At 31.9% G+C, this 20909-nt stretch overlaps 1 long non-coding RNA gene across 1 annotated transcript in view; it reads right to left on the bottom strand.

Annotated features, from left to right (window-relative positions):
- LOC107519699 overlaps positions 1 to 20909 on the bottom strand; it is a 110396-nt gene that overhangs the window by 39094 nt on the left and 50393 nt on the right. The gene's annotated exons all lie outside the window — the stretch shown is intronic.

Here is a 20909-nt window from a genome sequence, read left to right as displayed (position 1 = left end):
TTATATCTTATATTTTTGTAACCCTTTTGGCAGGGAATAGATATTCAACAGTTGAATGGTTGTTGTAATGAACTATTAGCTACTGAAATCAAATATGTTTATCTCCTTTGCCTGCATTTTTATTATAAATAAATTTATTTTTATTATAAACAAAACTAGGTATGTTACACAGTATTGAATTATAGTAATTATCAATAAGATTAGGTGTTAACCCTTGAAATTCTGAAATAGTAAGTCATTTATTAGAAGACATTGTTTAAGAATATTTGTACTACTATTAATAATAACTAACCATAATATAGTGTATAATACTGCCAGGCACTCTTCTAATTGCTGTATATCAATCAACTTATTTAATCTTAACAACAAACCTGAGATATAAATATTATTATTGTATTTTACAGATGAAGAAACTAAAGCCCAGAGTCTGATATACCTTGTCCAATTTCGCACAGAAAGTGACAGAGCCAGAACTTGAAATAAAATTCTCTGTTTCAAAATCTGTGATTTTATTCAATTTAATTTCAGATTAAGATACTGAATATTTAGTTTTTAAATTTACTTCTCTCGAGACATTTAAACAATTTACCCTGACCCTAATCCACTGAAAATAATAAATGGAGCCTTTTTTTAGGTGGGAAATCAGGAAAATGTGCCAGCACAACAAATAACACTACAAAACACTGATTCCACCAGATTGAAGGAAAGTACACAAGAGCCACCAAGCGCTCCTTTTGTTGAGAAAATTCCAGTAGCTTTAGGGAAAATACACAGCAGGAAACTTGTTCAAGGGCCCGTGACCGCCCTAATGCTGTTGGTGTGAGTGCTGGAAATAGAGGGCTAAGTGGAAACACAAACACAAAATCTCTTTTGTTGCTATGGATCAAAAATATTTGATTGGCTATATTGGGAGTAAAAGTACAGTCCCAGCTGCACAACTAACTTCTCTTCTCACACCTTGGTCAACAACACCAAAATATAGGCCAGACTCAGTTATGAGGGGTTCACACAAGGAGACACTGCAAATAAAGTACTGGCCCCAGAACAACAACGTCATTAAAAGCATAAAGAAAACAACAAGCAAACAAATCTGCAGATAAATGCAGTTTTCCTACTAGAATACATCAGATTTCTAATCACCAGGCTGTTGAAATTTATATCATATTGCAACTCAGTTTAATATCTAAGAGGATGATTCTAAAACAACCTGATAGATGATGATAAATTGCAAGTTCATACTGCCTCATGAGCAAAGGCCAAGTCTCTTTCCCAACTTGAATAAATATAATATAAAGTTAAAACAGTAAATTACACGTAAGTGGCCCACACATTTCATTAGCTATCAGGGAAATGTAAATCAAAGAGACAATGAGATACAACTTCACACCTGTTAAAATTGCTATTATCAACAAAACAAGTAACAACAAGTTTTGGAGAGTTTGTGGGGAAAAGAAAACCTCATATGTTGCTGGTGGGAATGTAAATTGGTACAGCCACTATGCGAAATAATTAAGAATATAATTACCATGTGACCAAGCAATCCCTTTTCTGGGTATCTATCCAGAAAAGCTGAAAACTTTTATCTGTAAAGATATGTTTATCTTTACAGATTTGCATCCAATGTTCATAGCAGCATTATACATGGTAGGCAAGACATGGAAACAACCAAAGTGCTCTTTGATAGATGATTGGATAAAGGAGAGGCAGTACACATATATAATGGAATATTACTCAGCCATAAGAAAAGATTAAATACTGCCAATTGCAGCATGAATGGATCCTGAGATTATGATGCTAAGCAAAATAAGTCAGACAGAAAAAGATGAGAACCATATTATTTCAGTCCTACATGGGATGTAAGACCAAAAGCAACAAACAAACAGAAACACAAAATGAACACAAAGAGACTCATGGACATAGACAACAGTTTAGTGGTTACTAGAGAAAGAGGCAGGGGGAGGTAGATAAGGGTGAAGGGGGTCAGATATATGTTGATGTAAGGAAATTTAACTTCGAGGGTTGAACATACAATATAATATATATATATGTATATATATATATGAAACATATTATTGAATTGTGTACTGGAAACCTATATAATTTTATTAACCAATTTCATCCTAATAAGTTTAATTTTTTTTAAAAAGTAAATGACATAGATGGAAATTTCAAGACAGACCAAGGGTCAGATAATTTGAGGTTTCATATTTCTTCTTCAATTTTGAATGCATAACTTTAATGAAGATATCAGAAATCTACCATTCAACCTGCTACAGAAAACATACGCTCTCACAATCAGTTTCTATATGCTACTAAAGTGAAAAAACTACAGGTTCAAAATGGTGTCACTTGTGTTTAAGCTCATAATACCAAACCTATATTTAATATCTGACCTAATTGCTATTTCTATCTCTACCAAAAATATAATCTTAATTAATCAGTCTGGAAATTTCTATTCAACACCAATCAAGTAATTTCTCATGGGTGGGCCCCCTCCCATGAAATAACAGGTGATCTTCATGATAAAAACAAATAAACAAGGAAACAAACAAACAAAAGACCCTGAAGTTACCTTCATCCCCAAAGAAGATGTCTGATCTAAAAATAATCATTTATTTTCTTTTGTTAATATCTCCCTTGCCCCACTCTTCTTATAAAAACCTTCTATTTCGTACAAGGACTCTCAGCTACCTTGTAATTGCTAGATAACAGGCTGCCCCATTGATGAGTCACTTAATAAAACCAATTAGATCTTCAAATTTATTCAGTTGAATTTTGTTTTTTAACAATGCTCTCCTTTAAACATAACTTTCAATAGTTAAGAACATTAAATAGTGAGCCTATTTCCTATGTATTTTGTGCTTATGTTTGGTTAAAAACTAGCATGTTGACTTATTTTATAAAAAGCTTCTTAAAATGTCATATTTATGACACCTGTGTGGTTATATCTGAGTATGCCAGATATTGTAAAGAAAGTGTCTTGCTGACTAGGTCACATTTTTTTTCCAACAGGATTATCATAACAAGGCTCTTGGACAAACCACATGAGTAAAATCACTTTTCCTTGAGAATGTCATCAGAGTAACCTAAGTTGCTTTTGTTTTAGATTTATAAGTATCCCAATGCTATCCAGAAAGCAAACTAGTCATTGTCAATACCACAATGCTTTAGACAATTTTTCTAAATTCCTACCTTTATAGAATACTCATTTCTCTTACCAATGGCTGTAGTAATTTAAAGTTTCTCACCGTTTACTACATTTTTTTTTACATTTTAGTACATTGGATATTAGTAAAAGGATTAAAATACTGTAATAATTCTGATTTTCAAAATAATTTGCACAAAGAAATTCAAAAGCAATTGCAAAAATATAGGCAATAAATTGTATGATGCTAACCACATCGACAGAAATAAAAACAGGATAAGACTAACTTAAAGATCAATATTGCTTTGGTACTATAAATTCTCTTGTGTTCACTAAAATTTTGCATAAGTAGAGCCAGATAGGTGATAAAGTAATCAGGGGAGATCATTTCATAAACTATCTAAATGTTGAACCAATATACTATATACTTGAAACTAATAATAAAATAAAATGCTTAAATACATAAATAAATATGCATGATTCTGAATACCTAGTTTTTCTATTAATTGTAATTTAATATATGCGTGTTTCTATAATAAAGCAATGATATTTATTAAAACAAAAATGTTCTGCATGACTTTAAAATTAATCTTATTTTTAATGTAAACTTATTGAAATATGACAAAATAAGTATAAATTATGTGTACAGTTCAAGGAATTTTCATAAAGTTAATACAACTGTATAACTAATAGCCAAGTCTAGAAATAAATTATTAACATCACAAATTGTTCTCTGTGTTCCATTCCAATCACAAAGCCTCTCATCTTGAACTCAAGCACTTTAGATGAATTTTACTTTTGTTTTAACTTAATGTAAATGGCATCTAAAGTATGTACTCTTTAGTATCTGACTTACTCTGCTCAACATTTGAGAAATTCTTTCATGTTGATTTGTGTAATCTTTATTCACTGATTCTCATTGCTCGATAGAACACCGTTATTACACACTATCCTTATTCTACAGTAAATAAGCATTTTATGTTGTTTCAACTTTTAAATATTATGGATTGAGCTGTTTTGAATGTCTTGAATACATCTTTTATTGAATTTATATTAAATAAACATTAGAGAGTATGATTTCTGGATCAAAGTGAATCTGCATATTTTGCTTTATTAGATATTTACCAAATAGTTTTTAAAGCGAGTGCCACAATTTATACTAGTTGTTCCACATGCTTAACAATACTTGCAATTTTCTAACTTTTTCTACATATTTATTATGATGAATGTGCAGTAGTAGCATAACTTGTGGTTTTAATTTGCATTTCTCTGATGAAAATGAAATCGAGAGATTTTCATATGTTTACTGACCATTTTGAAACCCTCTTTATAAAGTGCCTGTTCAAGGTTTTTGTCTACTTTCAGTTAACTGATCTGCTTATTTCTAACTGATTCTTGTTCATAGATGCCGGTGTTCTGGTGAAATTCCCTGCTTTTTCCTTTCTTTTCTGTAACATATTTATCAAAGCTATTTTAAAGTGCTTGTCAGCTATTTCCAACATGTGAATCACTGCAGATCTGAATTTACTGTGGTTTTCTCTTTATTTTGCTCATACTTTTTTTGTTGTTGTTATATTTAGTAATTCTACTTGACACTGTGACAAGAATTGACACTGTGTTTTTGAAATCTCCAGATGATGTCTTCCTCGATAGATGATTAAGCCTCCTCTTTCCTAGGTAGAGTGGAGGCTGATCACATTAAGCTAAATAGAGGCAATGCTCAGTCCACATGTATAGAAAACCCAGAAAAGATGTGAACAACTGATTGGCCAGGATTTTTAAACTCCAAGCCTAGTGACTAATAGGTCCCTTCCCTAGACTGAAACCTAACTTTATAATTTTCCCACCATATTAAGAGAACTCTGCCTGATTTGCGAACTCGGCTTAGATATTAGGTTTCTTTCCTATAAAAACCCAGATTGGCACATACCCTGTGTGCTGGAGCCCAAGTTCTCACCAAAGCTCTCTGTCCACTGCCAATTGTTTTCTGCCAATACAGAGGTCCAGTTCTCTGGCACTTGTTCATGCTCAGAAATAGTAAAATCCTCCAGAATAAAAGTGGGTGCAGATGCCAGCTGAACTATCTGAAGTTATTTCATTTTTTTAGCCCCTTCAGATCTCATTGTTACTGCAGAGTCTGATACCTTCAAAGAGATGTTTTCTCTATTTTATCAGACTTGTCTAATTTTCTGTGGTTGGAATATTGACCTCATGCAAACTATTGCATCCCATTGAAAAGGAGAAATTCTTAATCACAATGCAGTTAAATATATATGTATATATGTATATATGCATATATACATATATATTTACATAGGTATGTATTCATATAATTATATAAATAGATATAAATAAAAATGTATTGGACTAATTAAAATTACATTTAAACCAATATTTGGGCTTCAAGACCTTAAGAATGTAGAGAGAAATGGACATATGTGAAATACAGAGGCTTACAGTTGAAGTTTTTTCATGTACAAACTTGAAATAATATATAATCTATGTTAAATAAATACCTTGTTATGTGGTATACACTAATATAGATTCTGCTTGCCTTCTGCAATAAAACAATGAATATTCTTTCTATTACAATATTTCTTAATCTCAACCAGCAATTCCTGTTTGTGAGAACAGATCCAAAATTGGGAGAAAAATGAAAAAAAATTATTTGGCTTACCATAATTAGTGAAGAAAAACAGAAGGAAGGAACAAGAATGAAATTAAATTCTAAAGGTAGGATGAAATAGAAATGTATACAGGTAAAGTGGGAGAAAGAGAAAGAAAAGTAAATAAACCTATGGAATTAAAAATAAATTTGGCTAAAAAAAGGAAGAAAAAAAAGAAGCTATCTTCATTCAATGATTGTTTTTCTATGTTGTTAAATAAACTTTATAAATTTATGTTTTAATTTTTATGTTAGCTTGAAACTGGCAATGAACAAACATCTTGTGTTTTTTTTCACTCCACATTTTAAAGTTCTGTTTTATCCTTTACTTATACTTTCTTGTACCTTTATTTTTTTCTGATAAAATTCTCTGCATTCCTAGGTTTTTTGTTTTGTTTTGTTTGTTCGTTTGCTTTCAGGAATGGTAATATTCTCAGATGTTGTGCGCCACTTATTTCTTCTGCCTGACCATTAATAAATATATTATTGAACACTGTCTACAAATTATTTTAGGCTTAGGGCAGGGAAAGTATGTCCTACCTTATCTTACAAATTGCAACCTACACAAGTCTCACAATGTGCTTAATTTTCTACAAAGTCACCATTTGATTTTATTTGTTTCCCTAAAGGAATACTGCCTACGTATTTATAGCAAACTGTAGGCTGTAAGACTTAGAAACAAAATTCCTTGTTCTTCTTAATCAAAATGCTCTTAGGCAGACATTAAAGCATATTGCCTTTGCTTTATAATCTATCACTTATTTGTATTGTGAAAAAGTCTCCTCAGCAGTTACTGTTTTGATGCACTTAATTTACCAATATTAAAACTCATAATATATATCTCTATAAATGTAATATACTTAAACTGAAGTTTGATAATAAATATTATATTCCGAAGTTTTACATCAGAAACATAACTATTTAAAACATGTTTGTGTTTAGTATACTATTGTTTTCCATAAACCCATTATAATATTAATTCTTTACTATGATTATCATTGTCATGCATGATTTGGTATCAATAATAAATATACGCAAAAGCTATTCACAATTTTACAGCCAAAACACCCATATTCACACATGATAAAAGTAACTATTTAAATTTATTAATATTTTCATACAATGTTTTATGAAAAGAAATGTGCATACCATTTCAGAGTCAATATCTTCATTTTCTGTTGTTTATAGATATTATAAGGTAAATTAAATAAGTAGAAGAAAATTTCTTGACTTAAGGAACCCCACACTTTGACACGTGACACAGTTATATGCAATTAATTAAAGACCATCAGTTTAAGTTTTCAGATATTCCTAATTTACAGATACATTTTATAAGTTTAAAGACAGTGAGCTCTTGGAAAATATTATGATTTTATTTTCTACTTCTAGGAAGAAATTTCACTATGTCCTAGAATATTTAATGATAAAGCACACATTTTTACTAGCATAATAAACATAGTCTACAAACCTGAAAATTCCTGAATGTTGAGTTTCAGAACCTGTTTTAAAAACACTTTCCTTATATAAGAATATTCTTTCTTTGACATTGTAAAAATGGTTTTCTACAGCTAAAGTTGCATTATGAGTCATTAGGATGAGTACAGAATCTGCTTAGTGAAGTCCTTATACATAGAAACAACATTTACATCTGCATATATGATGCATAATGACAATTTTTAACAAACAATTCTAATTTTCTCCTAGAAGCGAAACAAAGAATTTCAAAAAAATAAAATAAAAAATAACAAGATAAAAACTATCTGGTATGCTTTTTCATTTTTTATTGGCTCTTGAAATGCACTACATTTAGTTTATGACTCAAAGTAGAAATTTCCTGATTGTTTTGCAAAGCTGTCCTGTTAGATATTTGTCACAGAACTAACCCAACCTTAACCCTTCAACAGAAAAGTTCTAATTAGTTTTTGACTATTCTAGTGTATTGAGTTGAATAAAAATAATACATGCCCACGAAGAACCTCAGATTGATACTTTTTTAGAATTAGGATGTTTGCAAATGTAGTTAGTTAAGAATCTTGAGATTAAATCATTTTAAATTTAGGGTGGGCCATGAATTCAATGACTGATAGCCTTATAAAAAGGAGAGGACACAGAGATACAAAGAGGGAACAAAGCTATGTGAAAGTGGAGGCAGAAATTAGTTATGGGGCCACAAACCAAGAAATGCCACAGTTCTACAGAACATGAAAAAGGCAAGGAAATATTCTTCCTTAGTGTGTTCTAAGGGAGTATGGCTGACACCTTGATTTCAGGTTCCTATCCTCCAGACCTGTGACAGCACAAATTTCTGTTTTGTTTTATTTTTATTATTATTTATTATTATTTATGCCTACAGCACCTGGTCTTCCTCACAAGTACTAACCAGGCCCAACCCTGCTTAGCTGCCGAGATCAGACATCGAGCTTGTTCAGGGTGGCATGGCTGTAGATTATGGACCATGGCTCCACGGGGGTGTGGACCCAGGATTTCTGCATGTAAAGCATACATGCTAACTGCTACACTGTGGAATTATGTCCATTTTTTCTACTGTTTTAAGCCACCTAGTTTGCTTTATTTTGTTTTGGCAGCCCTAGGAAACTAATACACCTGGTACTGATTGTGCTGAAGGGTAGGCTCACAAGAGACATGCTGAAGAGTTATTTTATTAGTGTTATTGCAGAAACTTATCCAGCCTGTGTGTAATAGATGAGGAAACTGTCATGGACAAAGAGAAAACAGAGCCTGCTTGTAGATGTCAGGGCTAATACCAGTTGGACCAAAAAACAATATATGGAATTGTATAATTATGTATTCAACTCGGAAGAGTCATAAGATAGTTTTAGGAATCTAGTATACACCAGACAATGTTCTGGGAAGTAAGGATACGAAAGACATAAATAAATAAATAAACAAACAAACAAACAAATAAATAAGTAAGAAGTAAGTGAGTAAGTAAATAGATAGATAGATAGATAGATAGATAGATAGATAGATAGATAGACAGACAGATAATAAATACCAAAAGTAGTCTCTGCATTTAATTTGATTTCAATCTATCCAAAAAAAGGTCCGGGGGGAACAATATCTAGTTCATATATGTTATTAACTGCTCTGAAAACAGTAAGCATAAGGTATTATTGGACTATATCAAAGTCTATGCCATACGGGACAATGGTTTTCAACCTTAAAACAGTGGTATTACCTAGAAAACTATAAAAAAATATAAACTAATTTCTTCTAAGAGAAGCTGATTTAACTGGTTTTGTTGATTGTTTGCTTGTTTGTTTTTTGTTTTTAATTTTCCCAGTTTTTTCATATGACAGAACCTTGAAATTTTCTTGGAGAGCTGGATTTCAGGATTGGTGCTCTTCTTACCCCATGGTAATAGGGTGAAAAAATGGGTCTCTTCCTTCACAATACTGAATAGATTGTGTCTGAATATGTTGTAGATTGGCTAGTAGCTGCTCCCACAACCAGGTTGGCATTGACTGGCCTGGCAGTATGCCATGGTTGCACCCAAAGAAAACTCAGTTATATGATGTGGATGAGTAACCTGTCCTCTCACATACAAACAAAACTAAACTCAAATGCCAACCTACTTATGGCTAGGAATCTCACATGTTTCTAGTTTCATTAAGTATCCAGGATAAGTCATCTATCTTTTATTAGTCATATCTTGGTCCTTGAGTTTAGTTCTTAGTTTATTAATGTTTTCACCATTCCTGACATAGATTATGTTATACTAGATTTATAATACACACCACTTTATTCGATCTAATTGGAAAACATCTTTATGTGAAACAGTTTTTGAAAATTATTGCACCTCATCCTCTGTCTCTATTTTTCTCTCTTTCATGCGTATGCATATGCACACACACAAACACACACACACACCACTTGTTACAAAGTTTTATTAGGAAATAAATTTAAAAAGAAATGTTAAATAACCTAAGCCAAATATTGGGTGATAATCTGCTAAAAGGTGCTGGATCTCACAGATATATTTATTCCAAAGCTCATTGAGATTTTTTCTTGAGCATGAAAAACCTAGTTGTCATTTTCATTAAATCCATTAGCTCCTTGAGATGTACCAGCTTCCTTCTTGAAGTTTTAATAATTTCTCTAAATGTAATTGAAAGAACTGATCTTGGAATTTACCAAGAATTCTCTTCTGGGCCTATCTCATCTTCAAAAATAGCTCAGACACAGTTTATAAGCTTGGGAATATTGTTTCAGTCTGCAACTTTGAAGATTCAAAGGCCAAACAGGAGTAAATGTTTCCATATCTCTTATGTGTTTCTCCAACTTATCTTTCCATATTTCCAGAAGCAGAACAAATGACCTAATTATGCTAGCATTTGCCATCTGATTTCACTTTTCATGACAGCTTTTCCTACTTTCTCTAAAACATATCATATCACCATTATCAACTTTTCTGTGAAGTGACTATTCCATGTACTAGGTACTCTTTTTAAATCTCTTTCTTATAATATTCCATGATCAGCATACAGTTGTCATTTGACAGACATTAGTTCCTGCTCCCTTCATTTGATTGAATCAGAAAATTCTGGGGATTGGTAAAATGAGTTTTAAGAAGTAAATTGATATCAAATTATGAATAAAATTTAGTACCAGAGCTATTTCAACCTGATGCTATAGGGGAAAATGTTACCATGGGGTTTCTGCAGTATGTGTGTAAGTACTATAAAGCAGCACATACGAAATTGCCTTGAAGCCAGGAAATTATTAGTAACATTGTCAAAGTAAATCAGGCATGAGCTAATGAGCCCAGATCCAGCTTAATGAAAATAAAAATAAAGAAGAATGTTTGACCCTGAGAGTAGTTTGGAAGTAAAAATCAACAGAAATGACTGAATGACTTACTAGCATGAAAGGCAATTTCAAATTTTAAAGTTAGGAAAAATGAGGAGATGAGTAAAGTCAGAGTTAGACACCATAAACACGAAGAATAGTGAATTTTAGAGCCTCTATAAAGTTAGAGTTAAAATTCCTCAGATTGTAGAGAAACATTCAAGTATACATCTTCTTAAAGTGATTATATGCACAAAAGCGAACTAAATTTGGTTGTTACAGGTGTTACAATTAAAATTATGTGAATGTAGCTCACTAGTTTTCAAGGAAAAATCTAGAACTCAGCTTTTTGGAATACTCACGTTAAAACCAAAATAGAAGGGAAAGAGGAAGAAAGTTTGAGGACAAAAACGAATTTAAAGTTTTCTATCAATGTTCAAAATTTCAGAAGGGGAAAGGAAGAGACAGGCGCAGAGAATCACTGACCATGTGGCTTTTTCTCCAAAGATCAATGAAAACATTTAGAGTAGGATCTGTGTGCATTAAAGGAAGAGAGTGGGAAGAAAATGGGCACAACTGTGTAACTTCACTAAAAATTGATAGTTACAGAGAAAAAAACTACATTACAGAAAATAGCAAGATAAAATGGCCTCATGCTCAGTTTTGCTTGACACTTGGAATTCTTGAAGATTTCTTGAGTCAAGCAATTGTACCGAATGTTATTAGTAAATCTATGAATAGCTAATTATTATTAACTAGATATTAAGTCTTATAAATGATATGAAATACTACATTGTTCTCTCCATTAAGCATCAGCCAACCTAGGCAGAATTTGTAATCCAAATTATTTTAGTACACATGTGCCCTCTGCTTAGTCAGTGTCTTTTCAAGAATCAGAATGCTCAGGCGATATCTTGGACCAAGACACCATCAGTTCTCTCCTGGTTTACTCAGGGTCCTACTAATTGATCTCCTTACTTCTCTGCCCATCTTCAATTTAATATCAACAAAGTAGCCTAAGTGAGCTTTTAAAAATATACTTTAGATTATGTCATTCCGTTGCTCAAAACCTTACAAAGGCTTGTTTCGCTCAGAATAAAAGTCAAAGTCAAAAATGATTTACAATTTTTAACCTCATTTCACTCTCCAATTCTAACCACACTAGCCAATATGTTGTTCTTCTAATATGTCAGAGAGGTTCCTGTCGTAGGCCTGGAAAAAATGTTATTATCCTAATATCTTCATGGCTAACTCTCATTTTTCATGCAAGACCTATACTAGTATCAATTTCTCAGTGAGTCCTTCCCTAAGCATCATATTTAAAGTATCCACCCCCCTATATCCCAAATCCCTGTACTATCAAAGGATTTTCTTCTACTCTATTCTTTATTATTTTATGCAAATTATTTATTACTTTCTAAATATTATAGACTTATTTTTATGTTTATTATTTATATTCTGATTTCCTAAACTGATCTCCCTAGCTCCGTGAGAATAGGAATCTTTGTTTCTTTTTCACTGATGTGCCTATAGCAGAGTATCTGGCTTATTTTTGATGTTCATTAAATATTGGCTGCATGTCGTCTTCGAACTGTTAGTGAATAGCAGTTTATCCCATTTGTATAGAGTCCTTTGTCTCAATTGTTCCCACCACTCTTCAGTAGCGATAGTATTAGACAGAACTAGGTAAGCTAAAGAAAATAGCATAGAAAATTATTCCTCTTTAATTAATATTCCTATGGTGGTATTTGTCACTTTCTTTGATTTTATTTTCATCATTTGTTTGTTCATGAAACATAAAGATAAGGCTTGATTCCGAAGGCAAATGTATATTCCTACCATATTTGGAAGAACCTCCCAGAAAATAAAGACAACACAAAGAGAGGTGCAAGCTGAGGGCCTGGGGGAGAGCAAAGTGGACATAGATCTCTAATAATACCTTTGTAATGACTGGGTGGAATTTTGCCACAGTCTAATCTACCTCTTTACAAACCGCTTATAAGAACCAATACATAAATTCACATTTTTTTACTCAAAACAATTTAATTTGGGTTTCTGGAAATCATGTCCAATAAATCGCTGTCTAACTGTGGAGAGTAGGGAAGTTTTATTTGCTTTGCTGCTGTTGTTTTATCAGTCTTTCTGATAATCAGTCATAATGTGTCTAGAAAGTTCATTTTTCTGAAAGTATAAATAGATTGTGATAAATCATGTCTAATTGATTCTATATTCCCTGTAAACTTTAGGATGACCCAAAAAGCTCATTAAAATAGTTTTATATGCTGTTTACATACTTCAAAATCAAAACTTCTTCTTGATCTGGAACATCGGAATCTGAGGTTTCTAATCTCATTTACATCCCTTTGATCATCCATCAGCTTTTCCTCATCATTTTCATTTTAAAAACTAGCTCATCTCTACTCATTTTATGTCTATAAACATGCCTGTGGCCACCTTTTTCCAGTACTCTGGAAGATATACTTTTCCCCTCAACTTTGACTTTTTAAATTCACCTTTTTTTTTGCTCTGAAGTATTATGAACATATCTCAACTTCCTATTTTCTAAATTGTGCAAGAGGTTTTTTGTACAAATATATATTACACTAAATCTCATGCTTGCCTTCTCATTTATCACAGATTTGTTTTTAGCTCCCAATCCATTTCATGATCCAGTTTAAAATGCCTATCTCTCTGAAATATAAGAGACCTGCAATCTCATTTAATTTCACTCCCTATTTATCTGCTTCTTTGCACTATGTTTTAACTATTACTTTATAAGACATTTTCTGACCCTCTAATGATTACTTTCTGTGTCTTGTTTAATCAGCATTCTGTGTCACTTAAAACTCAAGGTAAAATATTTTTTTCTGTATCTCTTAAAAATTTCCCTTTTACACAGTTTTAATTATAGCATGCTTTATAGATTTAAAACTCTATGAAGTACACATATTCTATAATTTACACAATTGTAATACTATTTGTTAGCATAGTTGCATTTTAAATGGAAACTTAAACATTTCACCTCAGGGATTGTTTACATTAACAACAGAGAAGACACTGGTATTAACAAAAGTATCATTTCCACACCTTAATCAATATTATTCATGTGCTTTTGTCTTTGATAGTACTGATTGCATTAATTCACAAGGAAATCAGCACATCTAACTTGCTATTACTTGCTGAAATAGCTTTACAAATAGATTGCCTTTTGCATATTCATTTTCTATAAAATATGTTCGGATTTATAAGATTACTCTAAAGTAAAAAGAGAAAACTAGATAGTATAATTATGATATTGTTACAAACTTAAATACATATGCGTGCTTATAAATGGATTTTTGTTAACCAAACATAATTTTTCTATTAAATGTCAATCTTAAGAGAATCTAATATCTATTAGTATTTATAGTAATAGGTTTGGTGTTGGGAGGCTTAGTTCCAGTAAGGGATGCAGCACATCCTAACATCACATGATGTTGAAGAGATGCTGCTAAAGGAGAGAAATAGGTGGTAAAAAATGTGAGAGAAGAATTTAGAAATATGACTTCATTACCCTATGCTTCTTGAAAGTAGAACAGATTATTTTGATTTCCAAAGTTTCATGGAATAATTGACATGTAGGTCCCATAATAAAGTCAAGAAAAATGACTGCTGAATACTGAAACCTCGTACTGCATCTACCTCTCTGTCCTTTCAGAATGCTGGAAGCTATACTTAACTGAAACAGTATTCTATTCAAAAATTGATCAGTTAAGAAGAAAGACCCAGATGTGGTGAAATAAGAAGTTACCGACTAAGCACCCTACTCAGATCAGCCTACAGTGAATTCCAAGTTTACCATCCTTCACTTGGTGTTTAGAATTGAATATCAGGTTTTAAAAAATATTTTCACTTTTAAATATAAGCTGACAATCAAGAATTATCAGACATATGAGGAAAGCCTCCAACCTCACAGAAATAGAACAAAATAAACAAAAGAAATTAATTGGTGAAAACAGAAATTATACAGGAATTAACAATGGTTGTTAATATCTTCAGAAATATAAGAAAAGATAATGCAATCTTGATGCCATAATATAAGAAATAGTTCAAGAATTAAAAAGAATTATTTGTATTTAAAACACGATACTAGAAGAAAAAACAATAAAAGCATTAATAAAGTTTAAATACTAAAAAAATGAGCAAAAAAAGATGATGAATATGGAATTAAAATTAATTATGTTAGAAGATTACATGAGGAAATCCTGAATACAGAATTTAGCACTTCCAAAAAGAGATTACAGAGAAAATAGATGGGAAATAATCATAAGCAAATTTTCCAAAACCACAATTGATTAAAATAAACTAACAAGTTAAGTTGCAAAAGGCACATGATTATGTAATATCAAAGCTTTATGTACAATGAAAAGATTTAAGAAGTTTCTGGAGAAAAAAAATAAAGATAACAGAAAGATCAGATCAGAATGACTTGAAATTCTCAATAGTGACTCTGGAAACAAAAAAATAATGGAGCAATATCTAATACACTATGATGGAAAATTATTTCCAACCAAAAAAATTATATACCCAGATCAGGTATGGTGTAGAATAAGAATATTTTCAGACATTCAAGATCTCAGTAAATTATTCTCTCATGAAGCAATTTTAAATATGTTATTGGAAGATGTGTTCTTCAAGTAAGAGAGTAAACCAACAAAGATAAAAAAAAAAAAAAGATGGAAACAAAATAGATCAAGAATAATAGAAAAGTGGATGAAATTCCCAGGAAAATGGTGAACTGAGAGACCAGGCTGACCACTTTGCACCAGATATGGAGGACAACCAGTTCAGGTGGAAAAATGTGACACAGAAGAAAGTTAATATGAAGGCTTTCTAAGATCTTCAATGCTATTACATTTTTATACTGAGGACAAAACATTCAGGTAAGTCAGGCCAAGAATTTTTTCTGCACTTGCTTGTGTTGACTTCCCAGTAATTAAGTCCTGATCTCATGATCCCTTAAGGTATCTAATTTTATCCTACAGAAGTGTGTGCTTCTTCTTTCTCCTGGGAGTTGAAGGTAGGCCATGGTGCATAATACAGTAAAACTCATTTCCACTGATCGCGTGTTTCCATTCATGAAAAGCATAAAAAAAAAAAAAAAAAAAAAAATGGTTCAAACTATAGTCCTACCTAATGTTCTGAGGCCCACTTTTTTTTTTCTTTTTAACTACAAGAGTATCTAGTTCCTACCATGTTTAAGGCTCCATTGTGCATAATTTTGGGAAAATTAACTTTTCTAATTTCATACAGGTTCAACTCTGAAATGAGGATAATTGCAGCTCGTAATGCATAAGATTTTGTATTATTTAGATGAAATGAGGTTACCATTGACCCTTAACAACACGAGTTTGAACTGCATGTGTCCACTCATACACAGACTTTTTCCAACAAATATACAGTGAGACTTTCATATACCTAGGGGGTTTTATGAATTCGAACAATCACAGTACTGAAAAAGTATGTTTGATCCACAGTTAGGAATCTGCAGATGCAAAGGACCAACTATATGAATCGATCTATAGCATTTTATATAAGGGATTTGAACATCCATGGTCTTTGATATCCACGAGGGTCATGTAACCAATCCCCTATTAATACCAAGGGAGGACTGTAGTTGTTTTAGGGAGACAAAAGTTATATGCAGATTTTCTGCTGTGCAAGAGGTCTGCATGCCTAACCCCTACATTGTTCATGGGTCAACCACACACACACACACACACACACACACACACACACATACACACACACACACACACATCTCATACCTGATAGTGCACAATACCATTGGGTATTATTTTTATCATTATATATCAAATGAACAAAAAAACCCTTGATCTTAACATTTTTCTCCTTAAAATACTTCCAGGTTTCATCTAAAACTACCCCCACTCCCACCTCATTAAACACAACCTCTTCAGAATATCATGTAAGAACCTTCATTCTGTGGACTTTAATATTTCTCCAAAGTCTTCTCCATGACCTCATCCATGACTCATAGGAAAGGCCATATTCATTTTTCCTAGAATGTCATTACTTTCCTTTCCATTCCCTTAAGGAGCAACTGTGAAATACCGCTATTTACAAACATCTCTCTCACACTCATATGAACATAAGTTAGATGAGATATATACAAGAGTTTTCATATGCTCTGTGCAAAATCCTAATCCTATTTATTAGTACCTATTATAACTATTTTTGCCAACAAATAGAGCTTCCTAAACCCTGGAATATTATGTTGTTCTTTGTAATTTTCCCTATTTTCATATTTAATTGATTTCAATATGTATTTGTTTCCTGTGTCTTTTGTTCCAGACTCTCTTCCACTTGTTAATTAAAAAAAAAAAAATTTTTCATTTGTTGTGAAAAATGTATTCAAGCATTTAAAAAAATAGAAACAGTACTCTTCAATGTCCTTTGCTTCTACTTCCTATCTCATTGGTTACAGTTCAAATCTTATACCTAGAGCGGAATACATCCAACTCCAAAAACCGGCCCATTAATCCCTTCTGTATTCCTTTACGTCACATTGAAATGAGTACAGATAAAATAGGTAAAAACTTTAAATCTCAGAGTGTACCACTTGCTTTTGGCTTCAAAACAGTACATCTGGATTTGCTAGTGTACTCTAAAGATTCTATTTCATACTCTCAGATCTCTTTTGACAAGGTTTTTGTGGGGAATTACAATCTCTAAATAAACATATCACAATTTCTTACCTATTAACAAACATATGAATAAACTTGGGGTCTTATTAAAATGTAGATTCTGAATTAGTAAATCTTAGTGAGGCTGAAGTTCTGAATTTCTAACTAGTTCCAGGTGACAGGCTGATAGTCTGCAGACAGGAGCTTAAATAGTAAGGATGTACTGGAGAGGTCAGAGATTTGGTGTATAATAGTGGTGGTGCTGATGAGGGTGGAATGCTACTCTGGATGCCTCCAAAGGCAAGTTTTTATCATTGGAGCTACAGAACTCCAATATTCTGATGCTGAAAATATACATTCGTTTTAGCCAATAGAGACAACATTGAAGTATTACAAGTCTCAATATTTTTAAGCAAACTAAAGTGTTCTGTTCTATAATATGAACATAATTATTATTAACCCACTTTTAAGCACTAGTTTTATGCTTACTAAATCCTATGCACTGTTTTGTAAGTACTTTATATATATTTCTGATTCGATTCTATTAATACCTTTAATTTGCAGATCAAGAAACTGAGCCATGAATATGCTAAGTAACTTGCTTCAATATCAGTAAGATAGCGAAACTGTGATTTAAGTCTAATAAGTCTGACTACTTTGCTGATACTTTTAACAAAGTTCTAGAAATTTTAGAATTTAGAGTCAAAATATGGGTAGGACTATAAGAAAAGAGAGCCTTAACCCAACCATACAAGCCAAATTTGTATTATGAATTTAATTAACTCTAACAACTGTTGTTAATCAATTTTGGTTTTATTGTTTTCACCTCTGAACTTGAAGATCTTTACCATTTTAAAACTGGAAGTTCAAGCTGGTTATTTCAGAGATATTAGCCATACAGCATTAAATCAGAAGTCTTATGAATTATTTGGAAACTTCTTTTCATGTTGGGTGTTAAAACAGCATAATCTCATTTTGTGTCAATCCTCTGGATTTATTTTAGAATCGTAACCTATTTAGAATCGCTTTTTGTTTTCTTGGTTTCTAAATGTCAGTTTTAAGGGCCCTAAAATTCTCGATACTTGCCAAAATAAGGGTTTTTGGTTTTCACTTTGGCAAAAAATTATACAATTAAAAATGAAAATGCACATTTGATTTTCTCTTAAACATGTTTTCTAAGAAAAGGCAAAATATTATATTTTGCATCAATAAAAATATAGAACCGTAAGAGGGTAAGTGCTGTCTTATTACATCCTTCAGCTGGTGAGACATTACCTAAAGTATTATGTTCTATTGGGAACGCATACTTTCAAAGGGTCATTAGAAAACTTAAAATTTCCAGAAAATGTGTCAAAGATTACAAGAGAATTGGAAACCTGTCACATTAAAAGTATTTAAAAGAACACACAATCTTTATAGTGAAGATATAAATGAGACAGCAAGCCAATTTCAAATTTTTGAAGTATAGTTAACATGTGAAAGAATTGTTTTTTGTGTGGCCTCAGAATAACAGAATAGGAATGAATGCCTGAAAGCAGAAGGTTGTCTTATTTATGACTGAGAAAGACAGCAATGCCCCGCAAATTAAAGCTGCAAAAAGCATTCATATTTGAATCAATTTAGCCATTTAATGATTCATTTACTCTTCCATGAACCATGAACATTTTCTGAAGCTTTCTCTGTGTTAGATATTTTATTGCCCCAACGAGGAAAAATTAAAAAGATGTTTAAGATTTAAGTAGCAGATTGTTTTTCCAAGGTGGCAGCAAACAAATCCCCTGTCGTATGTGCTTTTTTAGCATGACATTGACAATTCTCCTCTTTGAAATGCAGGCTCTACAGGCCCTCCTCTTGAATCTTTGGACTACACAGGAAGTGACAGAATATGACTTCCAAAGCTAGGTCATATATAAGATTCACGTTTCTATTGGTTCTCTTGGGCTGCTTATCCTTGAAACTCAGCCACGATGGTGTGAGGAAGCCCAGGTCATATGCAGATGTGTGAGAGGGAAAGCCTTTGAGATCATTACAGACCCAGCCACCATCTGATTCATACCACAAGCAAGACTCTGAGTGAGAACCACCCAAATAAGATCAGTCCCCAGAACCATGAGAGAAAAGTAAAACAATTACTGTTGCTTTAATCCATTAATTTTCTAGTGATTTTTTAAATGTAGAATAACTGGCACAATCCACATTAATTCCTTATAAAATAAGTTTTACCTAACTAGTAATATCTAATTTAGCCCTGTGAATATGTATTTTTGGACCCAGATGGACCCAGACACCTTTTTTAAGTTCTTTGATGACATGAAAACGAATTGCTTCCAAAAACTATTTCTAAAATGCTTCAGAAAGTTTTATAATTTTGACATTTTTTTCTTTTGTCCATAGTTTTCTTTTAAACTTCACCATTATTGTTTGGGGTGTCCTTTATCTTTTGAAGCAATTTTGCAGGAGATATTTGTTGTACTTCTTAGTGTCACTATATAACCTAAGTAACTTTCCTGTAAACATCAGCAATTGCATACTGTAATCCACAACTATTGATTACTTTATACTGCTTTATGTACTATACTTTTCTTTTGTATTGATTCTTGCCTTTTTATTTCTAATATACTTTGATATGATTTAGACTTAATTTCTTTCTTATCCCATACTCTGAATTGCCTTGCTACATATTAGCTAGCACTCAAAAACTTCAAATCATAAATATGAATAAAATGATAACATAAATGAAATGTTTATAACTCATTAAATATAGTTATTAAATAGTGCTTTATATTCAAAATATTTGAAAACTTATTTTAAAAGCAACATATATAACTCAAACCAAATAATAGATGTTGATTTTATGGTAAAAATGAGGTGACCAAAATATTTGAGGCCAAAAAGATTTAATATCTCGTAACATTTATGAAATAATGTTGCAATTCATTGGCTATGCATTTTTAAAACTATGTAAATATAGAACATTGAGACCATATTGTTTCTACTCCCCCTGGAAAACATAACTGTTAATCATAATGTATCTGATATTCTAAATATATTCTTTCTTTCGTATAATAATATACCAGAGAAAGAAAGGGCACTAAAAGTTGTACAAAGATATTTATAATCTGCTCTTCTCTACAGACTCACCCCAATGAAAATACAATTCAGAATTGTGATAAGGCCACAATATTAGAATAAAGCTCACTTAAACTTCAAGAAAACTCCTTCGGTAACTAGAATACTAAAATTCAGATATGCCTGAAGTGAAATGGTCTTAAGGTTAGGCATATAAAACAAATATTGAAGTCTAGTTAGAAAGGTTCAAATAAAAACTATGAAAAATATCTTGCCATATTTCATTTCTCTACAGCAATAGTTTTCAACCATTTCTTATGTATGCATGGATCAAATGAGGGAAGTTTTAGTACTAATGCATAGGCCCTGCCCCCAAAGATTCTGTTGCATTTGGTCTAAGTTGAGCCTGGGCATCAATATAATTTTTTTAAAAATATCCCATGTGGTTTTAATATGAACCCAGAGCTGAGAATTACATTTTTAAATTATTATTGTTTCCCAAATTATAGCCCATGAAAATGGGATTCTAAATTTA

The sequence above is a fragment of the Rousettus aegyptiacus genome, unplaced genomic scaffold (genome assembly GCF_014176215.1).
Source record: "Rousettus aegyptiacus isolate mRouAeg1 unplaced genomic scaffold, mRouAeg1.p scaffold_m13_p_11, whole genome shotgun sequence".
Lineage (NCBI taxonomy): Eukaryota > Metazoa > Chordata > Mammalia > Chiroptera > Pteropodidae > Rousettus > Rousettus aegyptiacus.
This window is presented reverse-complemented; position numbering and strand designations above follow the sequence as displayed.